Raw genomic sequence first — 21,523 nt, forward strand, 5'->3', positions numbered from 1 at the left:
AGTATGAATGACAGCTGTCATAATCACCAAACAATCAGAGACATGGTGGAACTTCAATTAGAATGCCCCACCTCCTTAACTGCCAATCAAATTGACCACATAACTTATCAACCTCAGTCTTACATAATTAACAGACCAATATACATCTCAATATGTACATAGTTGACCTCGTAATTGAATACACAAATACATGTATATATATTAAGTGAATGATATATAAGGATGATATTTATCCAATGCCCATTACTTTGATCTACACTACATAAAGTGATTCTGTCAGTTATGACTGAAAGATAAATGATTAATTAAGAATCAACAAGATGTTTAAATAAATGAAAATAAAAATATAAATATGAATATCTAAAGGCACTCAAGTCAGGTCTACAATTTACTTGATCATTATCTGTAATTAATCAACAATTTAGGTTAGTTCACTTATACTTTTTTATCAGTAACACAGTTAGTAAAATTTGAAAAGTTTTAATTTATACATGTATAACAAAACATTTTATTTCTTAACTTTTATTCCCCTTCAAATATCTATTAACAATTTTAGTCAGTTGAATATTAAGAAGAAGTGAAAATATATTTTTGCAATCACGAAAGATAAAATCCACATTTCAATAAAATAAGGTTTTTTAATTTGTTATGTTGAAAAGTTCATTTTCAATGATCTGTGCTGGAAAAAAGTTTATAAATTGATCAAAAGGCACTTTACAACTTGTAATCTTCATTGTCATTTAACCTATGTTTAATTATTGATGCTCAAATATCAGAAACACAGTTTTGGCAGTATTTGGCCACAGCTTTATTACAAACCACAAAATTATAAACACATATAACTAGATAAAAAGTTAAGATATGTATATACATATATATAATGGCTGCAGTGCAGGCGATTTGGTGTCACGATATCACAGTAGCATGGGTTCGAATCCCGGCGAGGGAAGAACCAAAAATTTGCGAAAGCAAATTTACAGATCTAACATTGTTGGGTTGATGTTTAGACGAGTTGTACATATATATATAATTGATATATTCATGATATATATATATATATATATATATATATATATATATATATATATATATAGCAAGAAGATAGATAATTACATGAACGCAGTCACCTTTCATATTGGCAGACTACAAACGATAACTAATTAACTGACTAGGTAGTTAACTAAATGTTTACAATAAATGAAGCATCCAATAAAATCAAATGAATATTGGGATACACAGATTTATTATTTTTTGTGTGGTGGGTCTTGGAATACAGAGACCCCCAATATCAAATGTTTTGGATGCTAAATGAAATATGCGACAAAATGACGCATAATAAAGTAAACGCAGCGAAATGTCTTTAAAATACTTAGTCTGAAACAGAACACGCACATAACATTAAGATGGTAAAGTTCAACCAGCAAAATACGGACTAAAGATAAGTACACAGGATACTAGAATGATACTCTCCATATACAGTTGACGTCTCGAACCATTAATTGTAACAGAAACATTCTGAAAAAAATACATCAAGACACAGCAAAAATTGTCCATATATATTATAAACAAATAGTGGTGGGTGGGTTTTTGAAATCCTCAAAATATATATACGTCTACTTCCGTCAAATTTATCATAGTCTTTCCAACCGATACCCTCATGACGTTTGGCACCTTTTCTAACAGAAGACATATACTTGACAAGTTCTTGTAATTTATGAGGATGCACAGAACAATATATACTCATAAAAATTAGAAAGGCATCGGAACAAGTTTCGATGTTTGCAATCTTTGTTTGGGGCGAAACTTGATTTATGACTTGTTGTCCTTGCTCAAAAGTGACGTGATGATCACTAACTGAGTTATGCAATAAATGAGCCAAATCGACATACTCGCCCTTATGATTTTTTTGTCTTAAATTCTAATTAACATGTGAGGTGATGTCATCGTCAAGGCTAGGCGAGTAGGAAGGTGTTTACATGAACATTAAATTAACGTCATTACCTTGTCGATTTGTGACAACTGGGTTTATTGCTGCTCCTGAAGTTGAAGGAATATTAGCAACTGTATCTTGCACTATTGTCACTTTTAGGGGTGTGTCCTCTTGTCGTGTAGTAGCTTCTAATGTTGATGGTTTTGTTGCGGATTTACGGTTTTTCTGTTACCCTCTAGTGTTCATCTTATATAAAACTATGAGAATATAATTGAACTAACAAACCATATAACTTTATACTAAAGATGCATTTTTTATTACAAAGCGACCTCAAAAAGTTCAATGACGTCTATAACTAAGTACATAAACCTTTCAATGTCATAAATAAAATATTTTGTTTACTTTACGCCAATGTCGGTCAGCATACAAAAACAAAAAAAAACCTTATCTAGATTACACGTGCCTGGATGCTGATTAAATAACCTGTACCAAATGATAAGCTATTAACAAAAGATCACACGAGGTAATAACGCCAGCATACACATTGATAATTACCAGAATATTATACATTTATCAAATCACATATATTATGATAAAAGTAACCTCAAATAATGGAGCCTGACTGCAATAAGACAGATTACCTCCGGTATATAAAAATACAATATATAACGTTGATTCGTAATATTAACTAATACAGTGGTGATATAAACTCGGATATAAACGTGGAGAACAATTAAAAAAGTAGATAAATAAATAAAATTAATTAACATAATAAAATATACCATATCAAAATAATAATCAGATCTATGTCGAGCATGCATAATATTCAATTAGCAAATTGCAAATAAGCTGTGACCGCCGGAGTGAATATGTTTGCAGATCGGTGTCAAGGGTTGTTATCTCGTTGATGAAATAAATAAAAAAAAAATCAGATATCTACGTAATTACATAAAGTATCCAATACAAGACGCCGATCGCTACCCCCGGATAAGACAAAATATAATCAAAGAGCAGATTGCTCTGAGGGATACGATTGCCATTGTTTCATTGACACATGTATGCATGTAGCTGGATAATATTATTTTCAAAACTAATTCAAATGACAAACAGACATGTAAAATAGTTACAAAATAGCCAAACCCGGATAAAAGTATATGAACAATGTAATTAGGTCTATTGTGTTTTATTTTTGTACTATCAATACCAAGTTTACTTTCACAGCAGTCACTGACTGACTCAGAGTGAGAGATGTCAGAGAAAGTATTTTATTTCACTCATTGGTTATATTTTAATAAGTGTCTGTTAGCGATGCACCGACGTATAGTCATCAATGTGCTGATGGATCGTCGTATGATGTAGATGTAGATGTAGATTTCAATTCGTATCTTATCACCTTTTTTCCTACGTTAATTCTAGGAGGAACCCCATTCCTTACTCTTTAAATATTTAATTCCCTTTGGGTCAGTCATCATGGCTCCTTTCCGTACACATTTATCGGTTTAAATTGCATTCGTTTTTAATATAATACGATGTTTATTGACAGAACGAGCTAATACTCGACATCTTGTTTATATTCAGAATTCACGGAAGTTACTGCCGGAAGGGAGACAACTCGAAACGACAATATGAAAGACTCCATTTCGCCTGAAGGGGTGTTCTACGATGTGGAATATATTTATTTTAATCTAAATGATGCATATGATTTAAAATTATGCAACAACAATAACCCTCAATATCAGACATACATAGAAAAGATCCCATGAGTTATAAATTAATTAACTGAGTGGGGAATCCAGAATTCAATCTAAAACCCCTTAAAGTCAAGAAAACTATACGCATGCGCATAATTTCCAAATCAAACCCTGTGGCAAGATATATTCCAAATGCTTATTAAACGACCTAGATGTTTCTCAATTTCTTTATGGAAGTACAATCTCAAATATCAGTTTCATAACGGTAACATATATAAGAAAAACTCCACTTCAGCTCTTATATGACAGAAATAGATTTATCGGTATTAAGAGAACTCTCGCATTTTATCAAAACTGAGAATTCCCTCTGACGTGTTTCTAAATTTATAACTACACTAAATATAAATACTGCTTAATTCTGATTTTCCGTGTTGTTAAAAACACGCATCGAAGTCTAGGGAATTATCAAACATGAAGATTATGAAAAGAACATAAAAGGAAAGTTGATTAAGTTCAATCCCTTTGTTTGTTTTTACCTTTTAAAGCAAGACAATCATAAGAATCTGAGATGTTCCTTAATGTTTAGAATAAAACGATTGACGTGAGGGAAATTGCTCTGAGCCACCGGTATAAGTCTACAGATTGCTTGAAAGCAATCGTATCCCAAAAACATGTAACATAATCAATTAATTGAAATTTAATTTGCGCTGAAACATTTGTATTGAAATTAAACATCCCGCGATTAATACGGGAAACTAATTATAGATATACAGCCTGAGTTCCGATGTTGGAAAAGAAGTAGTGAAAACCTAAACAATCAGAATCCTGAATTTTTTGAAATCCTCAAAATATATATACGTCTGCTTCCGTCAATTGGAGCTATTGAAAATATTGTATTCGCACTCATACTGCGCGTGATCAATCAGATAAGTGATAACCCACATTATACAACCAGATGCTCCGCAGGGCGCAACTTTATACGACCGCAGAGGTCGAACCCTGAACAGTTATGGCAAGTATGGACACAACATGTAAGCTTGATACAGCTCTGAATTTGGATTGTGATTAAATAGTTGACACAACATAGGTTTCTGACACAGAATCAATGTGGTCTAAGAACATTTAAAAACTAAAAAATCTTAGAAATTTTAAATTGGACATATACCTATTATGGTCCAATATCCAAAATCTAAATACATGGTTAGATTCAGCATATCATATAACCCAATAATACAATTTTTGATGAAATCAAATAATGTTCAATTTTAGACCCTTTAGCCTTCATTGTGGACCAATTTGATAACCGGGCCCAACTATTAAAAATTTAAATACATGGTTAGATTCAGCATATTGGAGAACCCCATATATTCATTTATTTTGTTGAAATCAAACAAAGTTTAATTTGGACCCCGATTTGGACCAACTTGAAAACTGGGCCCATAATTAAAATCTAATTACATGTTTAGATTCAGCATATAAAAAAACCAAGAATTTAATTTTTGTTAAAATCAAACAGTTTAATTTTGGACACTTTGGACCGTAATGTAGACCAATTTGAAAACAGGACCAAAAATTAGGAATCTACATACACGGTTAGATTTGGCATATCAAAGAACCTCAATAATTCATTTGTTGATGAAATCAAATAAAGTTTAATTCTGGACTCTTTTGGCCCCTAATTCCTAAACTGTTGGGACTAAAATCAACCTTCCTTTTGTTGTCATAAACCTTGTGTTAAAATTTCATAGATTTCTATTTACTTATACTAAATTTATTGTGCAAAAAACAAGAAAAATGCTTATTTGGGACTAGTTTTTTACCCCTAATTTCTAAACTGTTGCGACCAAAACTCTCAAAATCAATCCCAACTTTCCTTTTGTGGTCATAAACCTTATGTCAAAATTTCATAGATTTCTGATTACTTATACTAAAGTTATTTGCGTTAACCAAGAAAAATGCTTATGTGGGCCCTTTTTGGTCCATAATTCCTAAACTGTTTGGACCAAAACTCCAAAAATCAATCCCAACCTTCCTTTTATGGTTATCATTGCATACCATGAATTTGACCATACAATGTCATTAAAGTTTTCCACGGAATCATTACTTGGTTCCTCCACACAGGACGAACGAACATTTTCTCTGCGGGTAAAAAGGGAGATCGCATTGGTCGCGTAGTCATTTTTTCTCATACCAGCTTGTAAACGGTTGATTTTGGTTTCATGTAAAACAAGTGTCTCCTCTTGTTTATTAGATATAAGGGCATCAATCACATGCGTAGCACGGTTTTCAAAAGTAAAATCAAAAAAATACTGAACTCCAAGGAAACTTCAAAACGGAAAGTCCCTAATTAAATGGGAAAATTTACATCAAAAACTCAAACACATCAAACGAATAGATCACAACTGTCATATTCTTTTTTTTTTGGTTATTGGTTACAACAGGCATTTTCCTAAGTAGACAATGGCGATTTGAAGTTGGTCCCATAGCTAGCCGAATCGCTTACTTGCATGACAGTCGCATGTAGCTCCTAGTCAATGGGATACCTTTGCAATGTGCTTTCCTCTTTTATTAGAAATAGGAATATAATTGTTTTGCTTCTTTTATTTTTAAAGCTGTTGCTATAATTTCCCTACTTATTCCTAATTTAACTGTAAAACACATTTTGCGACTCGAACACTTTGTCCTTATACATTAAATGCAACTGTTCTTGCTACCTGCTTTAGTTTCGTGCTAGGTGATCCTATTGAATTCCGCTCCAATGCACGAGAGCTAATATAATCTCGCTGTCGTTCATATGATTTCAGATTCCAATAGTCATTGAATAATGCGAGTCTTTCATCTTCACTTATTTTATCTGCATATCTAAATCTACATTTACTGCAGGCATTCTTTTTTATTGATTTCGGTATCACTAACATACTCCATACCACTCTGACATTTGATCTTGCGAATATTTTTCATCCAACTTTTAGGATTAGTTTTATTCTTTCTTGTTAGCCTCTTCTTCTTTGGAGACTGATATTTTGCCTGCTTTCTTGGTGTAATAATTTCACCATCACATAGAAGTGGAAGCATTATTATTTTCATTCGAATATTCAATGGTTACGTCTCCGGTGCTTCGTTGACAGTAAAGATCGTCGCAAATTTCCAGTTCATTTTCAGATTCCAATTGTAAACCAATAACACGTTTCTTTACTTAGTCATAGTGTTCATGTTACGGAACACAAAGGTATGCCAGAGTGATTTCTTGTTTCTTGTATGTCTCTGTTAAAGAAGGAGTAATTACAGCAACTGGTTGATCAGGGTTGCTGCTGTATATCTTAACTGTAACTGCCAAAAGGTTTAGCTATTGCCAATGGCATGGTATCTGATAAATTATTTTGCCAACTATCTTACTGGCGCAAAAGTTCTATCTCATTACACATGTTGTCTTCGACGGAATTTAAAAACTCACCATAAAAATAAACAATTTACTACATGTATAATTTTGACAATTTTAGATCTTCACAATTTCTTTATTTTCAGTTATTAGTCATATTCTAATGTCTTTTCAGTGTTCTTCGAATATAAAGTATTATCACAATTTCCTTAATGTCTTTCGTGCATAATTGATTTTCTCTGTAACGACATCATTGATCTGACCATTTTGCATGCATCTGTTGTGTTTTGTGCACCAAGCAGTAACATAATCTGAAAAAAAATGAGGACATAAATTAAAATTACCCTGCATTTTTGGTTAAATTAAAATGAATTTACCAAATTTGTTTATGTTAAACAGGTAAATTGTGTGCTGCATAAGTGTGTTTTTTTTTTAGTATCCCTTCATTGGTTTATTTGGTCATGTGTATTCCAATATATATTTTGTATTTTTTTCACTATTTTGACATATTGACTTGAATTTACTATTTTTACCATATCATTCAATAAACAACAGAAACATCTACAACTTGTTATTATAAGATTAAACTATAGAAAATAAAAGTTGTTAAGCATGTTTTAAAAAGTAAAAACACAAAAATACTGAACTCCGAGGAAAATTCAAAGGGGAAAGTCCAAAATCAAAAGTCCAAACACATCAAACGAATGGTTAACAACTCATATTCCTGACTTGGTACAGGCATTTTCTAATGTAGAAAATGGTGGATTGAACCTGGTTTTATAGCTAGCTAAACCTCTCACTTATATGACAGTTGCATCAAATTTCATTACATTGTCAACGATGTGTGAACAAAACAAACATACTCAAAGAGTAAAAAATGTCAAAAATAGGGGTACAGCAGTCAACATTATGTTATCATCTTAATCACTATAAAAACAACAAATGTAACGAAGAAGCACAAAAAGGCATACATCAAATTTAACATTCTCATTTTGCTTATCTTATACGATTTTATTTATCTATGTAAAGTCTACCAATAAAGGGTGGAAGGTTTTCATTACTGGTGTCAAATTGCGCGTATAATTTTAAAGTATAATTGAAATCAAGGGCATATAATTATAGTGAATTTAATTTACTAGGACTTAAGAAAATAAGACCTGTGGGCTGTGACCTCTTATTTCAATTTGCTAATTTGGATTTTATGTGCACATTTGCAAAGTCTACTTAAAAAGCATTAACAAAGATTTCTTTCGTATAAGACTACTGACGCAGAGTCTGATAGTGCGCCCATTCTGCAGTCCTATCAGAAAACGTTTTGAAAAGATATATTTCAACTGAAAAGTCTGCTCATACATCATTCTTTAAATTTTCTTTCACCAGATCTCTAATTTTGCCAAAACTTAACTATTAAATAATATCTTATAAAAGAGATTGCCTTAAAATATAAGTCTTGTGTCGTACACAGTAAATATATATATGCAAAAAATGCATGGTCTTGTAGTTATTTTCTTGATCCTACATGGTTAAGAAGATACTTCATATATTTTACTGTTAAAAAGTTAGGCATTATAGGTCAATGTACGGCCTTTAACACGGAACCTTGGCTCACACTGTATGGCGCAATCTTAATCGCACCGTATACAGACAGCAAACAGTATGACGCGCTCTTTATCGCACAGGATACAGACAGCAAACGGTATGACAAACTCTTAATCGCACCGGATACAAACAGCAAACTGTATAACAAGATCTTCATCGCACCGGATACAGACAGCAAACGGTATGACACGCTCTTAAACGCACCGGATACAAACAGCAAACGGTATGACGCGCTATTAATCGCACCGGATATAGACAGCAAAATGTATGACTTGCTCTCAATCGCTCAGTATACAGACAGCAACTGGTATGACGCGCTATTAATCGCACCGTATACAGACAGCAAACTGTTTGACGCGCTCTTAATCGCATCGGATACAGACAGCAAACGGTATGACGCGCTCCTTATCGCACCGGATACAAACAGCAAACTGTATGACGCGCTCTTAATCGCCCAAGATATAGACAGCTCGCGATATTGAAATATCTACATCAACACACGGAATTTCAATCTTTAAATTGCTTTCAGTATAACCAACACATGTTATTATAAGTTCTAAATTTGATCCATATGATTTTTAGCTCACCTGGCCCAAAGGGCCAAGTAAGCTTTTCCCAATCACCTTGCGTCCGTCGTCGTCGTCCGTCGTCGTTAATTTTTACAAAAATCTTCTCTGAAACTACTGGGCCAAATTAAACCAAACTTGGCCACAATCATCATTGGGGTATCTAGTTTAAAAAATGTGTCTGGTTACCCGGCAAACCAACAAGATGGCCGTCATGGCTAAAAATAGAACATAGGGGTAAAATGCAGTTTTTGGCTTATAACTCAAAAATCAAAGCATTAAGAGCAAATCTGAAAAAAGTAAAATTGTTTATCAGGTCAAGATCTATTTGCCCTGAAATTTTCGGATTAATTAGACAACCCGTTGTTGGGTCGCTGCCCCTGAATTGGTAATTTTAAGGAAATTTTGCTGTTTTTGGTTATTATCTTGAATGTTATTATAGATAGAGATAAACTGTAAACAGTAATAATGTTCAGCAAAGTAAGATTTACAAATAAGTCAACATGACTGAAATGGTCAGTTGACCCCTTTAGGAGTTATTGCCCTTTATAGTCAATTTTTAACTATTTTCGTAAATCTTAGTTATCTTTTACAAAAATCTTCTCCTCTGAAACTACTGGGCCAAATTAATCCAAACTTGACCACAATCATCGTTGGGGTATCTAATTTAAAATATGTGTCCGGTGACTTGACCATCAAATCAAGATGGTCGCCATGGCTAAAAATAAAACATAGGAGTAAAATGCAGTTTTTGGCTTATAACTCAAAAACCAAAGCATTTAGAGCAAATCTGACAGGTGTTAAATTGTTTATCAGGACAAGATCTATCTGCCATGAAATTTTCAGATGAATCAGACAACCCGTTGTTGGGTTGCTTCCCCTGAATTGGTAATTTTAAGGAAATTTTGCTGTTTTTGGTTATTATCTAGAATATTATTATAGATAGAAATAAACTGTAAACAGCAATAATGTTCAGCAAAGTAAGATTTACAAATAAGTCAACATGACCGAAATGGTCAGTTGCCCCTTTAGGAGTTATTGCCCTTTATAGTCAATTTTTAACCATTTTTAGCCCACCTGGCCCAACGGGCCAAGTGCGCTTTTCTCATCACTTGGCGTCCGTCGTCGTCCTGCGTTATCTTTTACAAAAATCTTCTCCTCTGAAACTACTGGGCCAAACTTGGCCATAATCATCATTGCGGTATCTAGTTTAAAAATGTGTCCGGTGACCTGGCCAACCAACCAAGATGGCCGATATGGCTAAAAATAGAACATAGGGGTAAAATGCAGTTTTTGGCTTATAACTCAAAAACCAAAGCATTTAGAGCAAATCTGACATGGGTAATATTGTTCATCAGGTCAAAATCTATCTGCCCTGAAATTTTCAGATGAATCGGAATAAGAAAATCCTTAGTTTTTCGAAAAATTTAAAATATTGTTTACAGGAAATTTAAAAAAAAAAATGACCACATTATTGATATTCATGTCAACACCGAAGTGTTGACTACTGGGCTGGTGATACCCTCGGGGACGAAACGTCCACCAGCAGTGGCATCGACCCAGTGGTGTAAATAGTTATCAAAGGTACCAGGATTATAATTTAGTACGCCAGACTCGCGTTTCGTCTACATAAGACTCATCAGTGACGCTCATATCAAAATATTTATAAAGCCAAATAATTACAAAGTTGAAGAGCATTGAGGATCCAAAATTCCAAAAAGTTGTGCCAAATACGGCTAAGGAAATCTATGCCTGGAATAAGAAAATCCTTAGTTTTTCGAAAAATTTTAAATATTGTTTACAGGAAATTTATATAAAAAAAAATTACCACATTATTGATATTCATGTCAACACCGAAGTGTTGACTACTGGGCTGGTGATACCCTCGGGGACGAAACGTCCACCAGCAGTGGCATCGACCCAGTGGTGTAAATAGTTATCAAAGGTACCAGGATTATAATTTAGTACGCCAGACGCGCGTTTCGTCGACATAAGACTCATTAGTGACGCTCATATCAAAATATTTATAAAGCCAAATAATTACAAAGTTGAAGAGCATTGAGGATCCAAAATTCAAAAAAGTTGTGCCAAATACGGCTTAGGAAATCTATGCCTGGAATAAGAAAATCCTTAGTTTTTCAAAAAAAAGTTCATAAGAAGTTATTACAATACTCGGAATAAAATAAAATACTCTAACATGTATCCCTAATTTGAAAAACATACAAAAATATAACTACAACATGTTCAGGACAGTCTACAAATTATACGATTTCCAGGGTCATTATATTTATAATAATACACGTGAATTCCGGTAACAGAGAAAGTGAAAGTAACGTACAATTAATCAAAAGCTGCCGTTAAGAAAACACACGTTTTCCATCATTCTGGAACATACAATATTAAAACGATTAAACAATATATAAACGATAACTGTTTAATGTCTTTAAATATCAGCTGTATTTGTACGAGGTTAGGAAACAAGGTGTATGCGAGCTTTTAGCGAGCTATTACACCTGTTTCGAGCCGAGTACAAATACAGCTGATATTTAAAGACACTAAACAGTTATTATCTTTATCCTGCAATTACTTTCTATTTTTTTTTTTTTTTTGCTTATCAAAAGTCCGAAAAACTCACATGAGTTGTATTTATTTTCGATTTTAAATGCATTGGTTTTTGTGTAAAGCGTAGTAATATTATATAAATCACACAGTGGTACGCTGAAAGAATTTCGCATTGTCAACAAAAATACTTCGCTCAAAGTTAATAATCATTTATTATAACTTAACAGCAAAATTCAACAGTAAAATATAATAAGAAAAAAAAAACAGTGTCTAATTTGAGACAATACCGCATAGTTTGTCGCACACTCCGTGACCTTCACTGATCACCGATCGTTGCTGCATGATTGATTTTTTGTGTGTCACACATGTACACCATTAAGTTTTGAATCTTTGTGTTGCAGGATGGTACTGATTGGCGTATCCTGATAAATTCCGTGACAGTCAGACAAGTGTTTTAAGCGTCATGCGAACGAATATGAAGAGGAAGGAAAATGTGTGTTTGGGAATCTCATTGCATTATTCGATTCAAATAAGTGTTTTGTATCTGTTAAAAAAGCAACGGAATATAATGTGAATGTTCAGTTTGAAATATGTCTATCTTTGGATGTAATAAGATACATTTTTAAAAAGCGTGCGAATGATATTCCAAAGAACATGAATGTGGTGAAATGTATTTGAAATGAATAAACAGTGCACTATGGGTTGATATAGAGGACGTAAATATGTATATTACACATGAAATAATTAATTTAAGTGAAATGTAAGCAGGATATTATTGATGCAACACAAAAGTTGTTAAGTATACAGAATTTGTTGGCAACACTTTTGATATTGATCAACTTGATGTTTACATTTTTAAAATATATAAAGATGGATAAAAATACATTATAATCGCTTTGATATTTTTTTGGCTTGTTTTAAGACTCACCTGAGTGTATAATGCTCTGTGACTTCTCGTAATCCAACATGAATTGAATTGTTAAGCCATATGATATTCAATAATGCGTGAAGGTTGGAACTTCCAAGAAGATTTTTCTCAAATAGTAGATTTATCTCATCGTCAGTTAATGGATCTGCACGCTGTGGTTTATTTCCTTTTCCTTCTTTTTTCAATGCTTTTTGTTTGGCTTTTAATGCATTCCTAGTTAATAGGTTAAATGTTGTATCATTATGGTCTTCTGTTATTATTGTGTGTCCATATTTATGATATTTAAGAGTTCTGTCAATGCTGCCAACCATACCTCTCAGTGATGATGGCTCATATTCGTTAAGAATCTACATACACAGTTAGATTCGGCTTATCAAGGAACCCCAATTATTTTATTTTTGATGACATCGAACAAAGTTTAACTTTGGATCCTTTGGGCCCCTTATTCCTAAACTGTTTGGACCAAAACTCCCAAAATCAATCCCAACCTTGTTATGGTCATAAACCTTGTGTTTAAATTTCAGATTTCTATTAACTTGTACTTAAGTTATGGTGCGAAAACCAAGAAAAATGCTTACTTGGGCCCCTTTTTTATTTGGCCCCTTTTTGGCCCTTAATTCCTAAACTACGGACCTTAACTCCCAAAATCAATCCCAACCTTTCTTTGTTTGGTCATAGACCTTGTGTTTAAATTTCATTGATTTCTATTTACTTATACTTCAGTTATTGTGCGAAAACCAAGAATAATGCTTATTTGGGCCCTTTTTTGCCCCTAATTCCTAACCTGTTGAAACCAAAACTTCCAAAATCAATCCCAACCTTCTTTTGTGGTCATAAACCTTATGTCAAAATTTCATAGATTTCTATTTACTTAAACTAAAGTTAGAGTGCGAAAACTAAAAGTATTCGGACGCCACAGACGACAGCAACTAAGAGACAAAATCATAATGGTGATGATTTCTGTTCCTTCTATAATGAAAAATAAAAATCTAAGTTATAGCGATGCTGACTGTTGTGTTTGTATTATGATGCAAAATTTATCATGACTTAATAAGAAATGTATTGTATCCATAGAACACTTAGACACTACTATCAACATCCTGGCATGAGCCAAAAGAATCATCATCATCAACATTTGTATTCACTTCTATGGAGCTTTTCACTTTTCTTCCTCTCATCATTCTCATTCTCTCCGAAAAAGCTAATTGTCTTGCTTGCTCCCTATATGGTATCTTTTTTTTTCTTTTTTTGATGCATTTAATAATTTCCCATGTTGCAAAGGCTACAGTAGCTACCAAATAAAAAAAACTACATCAATTATATAAATAGTCTTCAACTTTCTACTTTACTTGATCTTTCAAATTATTTTGATTTGAGTTTTGTATACAGGAAAAACACTTCTAACGTAGAAAAATTAATAAGCTTTGAAGAATATATATGAATAAAAAAAAAGAAATAATTTTATATAATTCTTTCCATCCTTTTTCATATCAATCTTTATGTATGTTTGTTATGATTGTTGGATAAATGTAAGCTACATTGTGTTCAAATTTATATCGCAGATATAATTCGTGTAAATAATAATAGCAACAAAATCTTTCCTTTCACTACTGAAAAACCTAACCGGTTGAACATGTTGATCAAGAAGAACACCAACAGTAAATAAACATGTATGTTAAGAATTGAGGTTTAATCACGATGATACCATACTTATAAAGAAATATGGAAATGAATAATAAACACAATGAATAATATACTAACCTAAGAGAGATGCTGTTAACCCCAAAATCCATACAATCTGATCTTTATCCTAAAAACATATTTCAGATATGAAATGGTTACAGCATATTTCAACCAACCACTATGGCAATACATACAACATGTATCAAACCAAATACTATATAGTGATGATGCCAGTGAAGAGGAGCTTGAAGAAGCAGAGCATGTCATACCTGAACAAGGAGAAGATAGTCCTTCAAAATACCTGTAGCGAAGGTACGTGTATACCTTTCTTCAACACTTATTTACATTTTAGCACAATCTTTTTTTTCCTTTAAGAAAATTTGATGGAAACTAATCAGGTAACTGCCGATTTATCAGTTAGGATGTGTCTGTGTTGTCCATTTTATACCTAAATGGTTGAGACAAGTTTCAAGCTGGCTTAAAGTACCTGAAGCAATATGAATATGTCAGCATTTTCCAATAGGTGAAATCTTGCACGTGTTGTCATGTATAATGCAGCTCAGTTATGATATTTGACTTGAATAGTGAACATCAATAAATTACAAAGTCTGGATTATTTAGGTTCCTAATGGAACCACAGTTGTCCCCAAGTTATGACCAAAATGTTCCACGCAAAATCTGGTGGAGGAACTCGACTTCGATCAACCTAACGCAGTGTACTGAATGAATTTGAAGTATAATTGAAGAAATGCCAGAGGGATAATGACCGAAAATGCAGACGTTTCAATTACTCTAAAGAATGAAACCACAGTTTAAATAAACCAACAATTTACTGACATTCAGTCGGTACTTCGTGTCCTGTCTATGGGTGATAACGACGTTTTGCCAAACTGTCATGGGATTTCTCATGATCATTTATTATCAGAGGTCTTGAAAGATGAAGACTTGCGCAACACCTTAGTGACTGGGTCTAGAGAAGAACATCAACTCAATATTATCCAACGATTCCTTCTAAACGCAAACATATATATCGCATGATACAAATGAATGTATTGTCCCTCAAATTCAAAAACAAAATAGTTGCTATTACTCGAGAAAATACGGTAACTTACAAAACCTCCCGATAATGACTTTCGACATCCACAAAACTGGATGACACCAAAGACAGCCTTACAGCAATTTTATAAATATTATGGTACATTTCAAATCCAGAGGTTACCAAGAACTAGCCACAAATATAAGATATGAAATTATCAAGAGTAGGATAAGCATAAAAAAGATTGTAATTGATTTTCAATGAATAGAGACGTGCATATACAAAATATGTATAAATACGATTATAAGAACAAACGCGTGCTAACCTGTATGTGTAATCTTTGTAAATTTTATAGACATATAGGTGTCATACCACCAATTACTCCCTCAAATTTAGAACGTATGTGAAAATAGGCCTACTCGGACAAAAAAAAGTGCATTTGATGTCATTGTTCACCTAAACTAACTAACAAATTTGCAGAAATGAAAGTTTTATTGAAAGAGAAATATATTAAGACCATTTTGAGCCAAAATTTACCTGTCTATGAGTTTGCATTAAAAATTGAGGATTAATGCGCTCCATAGTATACTAATTTAAGATTTCCAGAAAACCAGGGGTTATTTTTAGTGGTACCTCCTTTCGGAAGCTCTCTGCTTTCTTATATGATTTTGAATGTATGTTGAAAATTGGCAGGCAGAAAGGTGACACCTGTACAATTCAGGATATACCTAGTTTCTATGAAGTTAAACTTAAGGTAAAATATTTAGAAAGCTGTGAAAATTGCAAAATTTGGTTGAACAGATAGGGACTTTTAATTGGTGGTATGACACCTATACACATAATATGTAAAAATAATATAGTTTTAAAGAACAAACCCCGTATTTTCTTCTAAATTTGTTTTTATTTCATACATCTTCATAATATTCCATACTTTAGGTTAATAATGGAACAAGTACAAAAGACAATCATTCTTAAAGAAATATTAAAACGCTAGTCGAGAAGAAAAATGAAAAGTCAGGAAATCAATTCATTTTCTATAAGTGCTAGAAATAAATTGCATGGGTTGCCCTTGAGGTTGAATAAGTTGCCCCTAAGGGTCTTCATTCAGTACATTCAAAATCCTTTCGACCCGCCTAAAGTCTTTCCTAGTCTCTATTGGTAAGTGAATGTGTTGGTGAATGGCCAAAACTAGAAAAAGTCAAAATTGATAAATTGACTTTTACCTATGACCTTGACCTCATTTTCCAAGTTAAGACAAAGGGGCCTCAAATAAAAACATTCCAGGTTTAAGCGGTAAACTGGTAATGAGTATAATCATATTGCCGAATTTATTAAGTAAATGTAGATAACTCCTATAAAATTTCATCGAATTAGCCAAAAATTTCTAAGGTGTAACGAACAATTTAGAAAAAGAACTTAGTCGATATCTTTTTTTGTTACGGAGGAAATGCAACCACTTGATAAACAGTGAACAGAGAGATAACTCTTGCAAAGAAAATTATTCACCTGAGGAGGGTTAGATTTAAAAGCGCATACACACTGTACGATGCAATATAAGAAATATCAAAGCAACACATCGCGTAACAAATGTTTATCTCAAGAACAAAATTTGGCGGGGATTTTTTTTTTGAATAATGATTAGCGATTTTCAAAGTTATTGAAAAGTAGTTATTGCTGGTTTACTTAAAGTTAAACTCGGCATCCAATCATAATTTCTACATACTGATGCGATAAATAAATGGTATCTATATATGTTTGAGTGAACTAAGGGAGATAATGTGCTACTTTCGGTTAATTTCAATTCCGGTTTCATATGATAGCTTCTTTAACACTGTTTTTATATACTTTTGCCTGTAAATCAGGACTTATTGGCCTCTACCGGTTTATTGAAATTCACTTCTGGTCTGAAGTGATAAGTTTATGTTTTTAAATTACAAAATATATGGAATCCGAGTACTTTTCTATGAAAAAAGTGCAACAATGGCTACTTCCGTTTTTTCCAACCTTTTGAAAAAGGTCATATGGCTTTATAATGAACCAAGTGGATGTAATAATCAATATTAACCTTATACTTAGACATTTCAGGGGAAATAACTCCTATAAGATGCCATTAGATTGTTTCAGACCAAATTTAACATATCTTTATTGCAATAAAACAAACAGTTTGCAATTGTTTTTTTTATATATACCTGTTAAAGTGTTTGAGAAAATGCAATCAAAAAGCAAGTCAAATTGAGAACTCGACATTGACCGTTGACCTCGACCTGATTTTCTAAGTTAGGCCCTAGGGGCTTCATATAAAAACATTCCCGGGTTATACGGTTAACAGTTCATGAGTTTAAAAAAGCATACTGAACAAATTTATTTGGTAAAGGTAAATTACTCCTTTAAAATTTTATCGAATCGCTTCGAACCAAATGAGCCAAAAATTCCTGAGAATGTAAAGAACTATTTAGAAAAAGAATTTTGTTGATATCTTTTTTTTTGTTACGAAGGACATGCTCACATTTGATAAACAGTGAGAAGGGAGATAATTCTTACAACGCAAATTGTTCGGCTTAGCAGGTTGAACATTAAAAGTGCATACACTGTACAACACAATACAAGAAATTTCTAAGCGACATATTGCGAATCAAATATTTATCACAAGAATAAAATTTGGTGGAAGATTTTTTTTTTAATTGAGAACAATTGAAGGTCTTTCCAACTGTAAAGATCTATTCTGATATGAAACCATTAAAGTTCGGTTTAAAATGTTCTGTAATTTGTCAAATTATAGCTAGTTGTAAGCTGACTCCAAAAATATATGTTTTTTATACATTTTTTTCTAAATAAGGGAGATCATTTGCTACTTCCGGTTTAAAAATGTCACTTCTGGTTTTTTTGATAGTTTGCTTGACACTTAATCCAAAAGAATTTGGTTCAGTATACTTTAACATTACAAAAGTACAAAAAAAAGCTACTTCCAGTGAACACAATGTCACTTCCGGTTGGATTTTATTAGTCAAGTTGCTTGCAACCTAATACAAAAGTTCAATGGCTTTATCATGTATAAATATGAATTTTAAGCAAAGGACATAATCTAGAACGTCAAATTTACCTATGACCATGACCCCACTTTCAAGGTCACAAACCAAGGACCTCAAATAATAAAAAAATAGGTCTTTATTATATATGGTTAATGAATTATATTATCATACGCGTAATATTATATAAAGGTGGGGGAAAAAATCACGTTAAATGTCCACTTAACCTGTCAACCAAAATGTATGTGTTACGATATGTAGCAACTATCAATTTAGTAAAAATATGTTGTCCATATCTTATACGGTTTTTGAAAAGAAGGGAAAATAAGCCAAAATCAAAATTAGAATATGAACTTGACCTTTGACCCTGACCGTATTTTCTTTTACTTGGACTGAGGACCTCAAATCAAAAGACCCTTTGTCTCTATCACTTCTGGTTTACCAGTTTTACATGCATATTTTTTAATCAAATATAAAAGACGAAATAGCTCTCATATGCAATCTCTATACCGCGTCGTCCAAAATTTATCAAAACATCCTGAGGATATAACGAGCAATTTGGTAAAATAAATGTATCGTAATCTTATACATTTGCGAAAGAGTAGTACACAGAAAAACAGTGTTCTGTGAGATAACTCTTACAAAATAAAGTGTTTGGTTAAACAGGGTCAGTTACAAAATCGCAACAGTTTGATATAATATGCAAAAAATCCAAGCCTTATCTTTTGAAACAACAAAACAGCGAAAGAAAAATATTCGGCAAAAGAAAAAATAAGAAAAAAAGCTAAAGGGTCTCTCCACAGAAAAGTTGAAAGACCTAATAATTAAAACCATTTGTTCAGAGATTGATCGAAAGTCATTTCTAGTCTATAGTGACAAGTTAATGTATATTAATTACCTCATATATGGATTCCGAGTACTTTTTCATGAAAAAAAAATGCAAATCAGAAATCGACCAGAATCAACTCTTACCATGCAATAATTGATGGTTGTTGTTGCCTTAATTATCGTTTTATATATAATTATTATCAAATTAACGTGATATATCTATATGGATTGGTAACCCAATTTTGTCAATAAAACTGAAATATACACAACTGTCTCACCATGTTCTACTTTTGAAAATGCCTGTACCTAGTCAGAAATATGACAGTTGTTGTCCATTCGTTTGATGTGTTTTGGCATTTGATTTTGCTATTTGACTAGGGACTTTTCGTTTTGAATTTTCCTTGGAGTTCAGTAATTTGTGATTTTACTTTTTACAAGGCGGATGTTTAGCTTGATATAACACCAGGTTTAACTAACCAAGTACAAAATATGATGAGTTATTCTTCATTCGTTCCGTTGGTAGATATAGTCAAATATAGTTTGATTTTGTCAATTGTTTTATATTTCCTCCTTTTTTAATTTACCTTCGAGTTTGGTATTTTTGTACATACTTGTAAAGAAGATACCTAATTGCTACAGAATAATAGACGGATATCTTATGGGAAATACATTGATCAATTTTATTTACTTTTATTATTGATATTCTTAATAAACTGTGATCACAGAGATATGTCTCGCCTTTTTCTAATTTTGATGATGCACATTTTAAAATTTAAAAGCAATACTGTAACATCATACATATGTTATTAAAATATTCAAAGTAAATGAACCATGACTGAGGTATATGGCTAAACAATCTCCATGTAAATGAGCTGTGCTAATGCTAATACAACTGCATGCCAAATAACAAAGACTTATTAAAAGTCGTTCAGCTATCTCATAAATAGATCTTACAGAACGCCAAGTTGTTTGGTAGTTTGGTTAACTGCTGTCAAGTTAAAGAATTTAATTACTGGGTATTTTGACTGAATAAAGATGGTCATTCTCAGTTGTATATTGATCTTACTGAATCCCATGTTGTTTTGTTGTAAGGCATATTGCTGTAAAATTTAAGAATTAAATTAATCAAGGTAAAAACAGCTAGAATTTTCCGATCGGACTAAATTCAGATAGCCATATTTAGAAAAGAAATATATAATTATTTCAAAGCAGCTTGAATTTTCATCAAAATATACAGCTATCTCCATTTTATATTTATCTTACAAAATATCAGGTTATATGATGATTTGGTTTATTGCTGTCAAATTTAAATATTTAAATTATAGGTATATATCTGAGTTCTCCTTGAACTGACCTTATCACTTATACATGTTTATAGCTTAGCAAGCTGTTCAATGTCAATAGACCATGACTTAGGGGGCGGAGCCAAATTTTCTCCATGGAAATGAGATATGCCAATGATTATACAACTGCATACTAAATATCATTGACCTGCCACTAGTGGTTCATCATAAACTTGACCTAATCATAAACTAATACATTGTTAATAACGCCGCACCAATGTCGACACCCGCATACCTATGTCTAGCTTTTGACTCCGTCTGTAAAATTAGTATGTTAATAATAATAAGATAGTTTATTTGTAAAACGCTTCTCCTGACCATCAAATTGTCTCCTTTTTAAGGAAATTGGTAGTATTCTAAACTACTAAACTATGGATTCTTACTCCTAATGTGATATCAATCGATATTTTTTATTTTTAGAACATTACTGTCTTTAATTTTCATTTCAAGTTTCTTAATTCTAATTCAATTTTTTTATTATTAAACGCACCTCCTGGCCATCAAATTGTCTCTTTTTTGATAGAAAATGGTATTGTTTTTAAATAAAAAATCTAACTATTAATGTGATATCAATTGATTTACATTTTTTAAACATTTGTATCTTGAATATCACTGATATGTAAGTGAATTGGTTTTAAAGGATAGTTGACATAAATCCTATTGTTTTTACAGAATAAGTTTCGATCTTATAAATACATATCAGTTTGTTCAAGCGATATACAAATGTAGCGATTGGCGTCAAATCGGTGTAAAACAAACATACTCAAAGGACAAACTTATCGTATCTGATGCCCCTTCAATACACCACTAAAAGATCAATAAACAATTAAATGGATGTGATCAAGCATCACTGTAAATAAATTGAATTTAAAATGAAATTACCACTTAATATAAATGGAATTATTTATTCTGTATAAAGGGGTTGATATTTGTTAACAAACAGTTGAAACAA

Source organism: Mytilus galloprovincialis, chromosome 11, assembly GCF_965363235.1.
Source record: "Mytilus galloprovincialis chromosome 11, xbMytGall1.hap1.1, whole genome shotgun sequence".
NCBI lineage: Eukaryota > Metazoa > Mollusca > Bivalvia > Mytilida > Mytilidae > Mytilus > Mytilus galloprovincialis.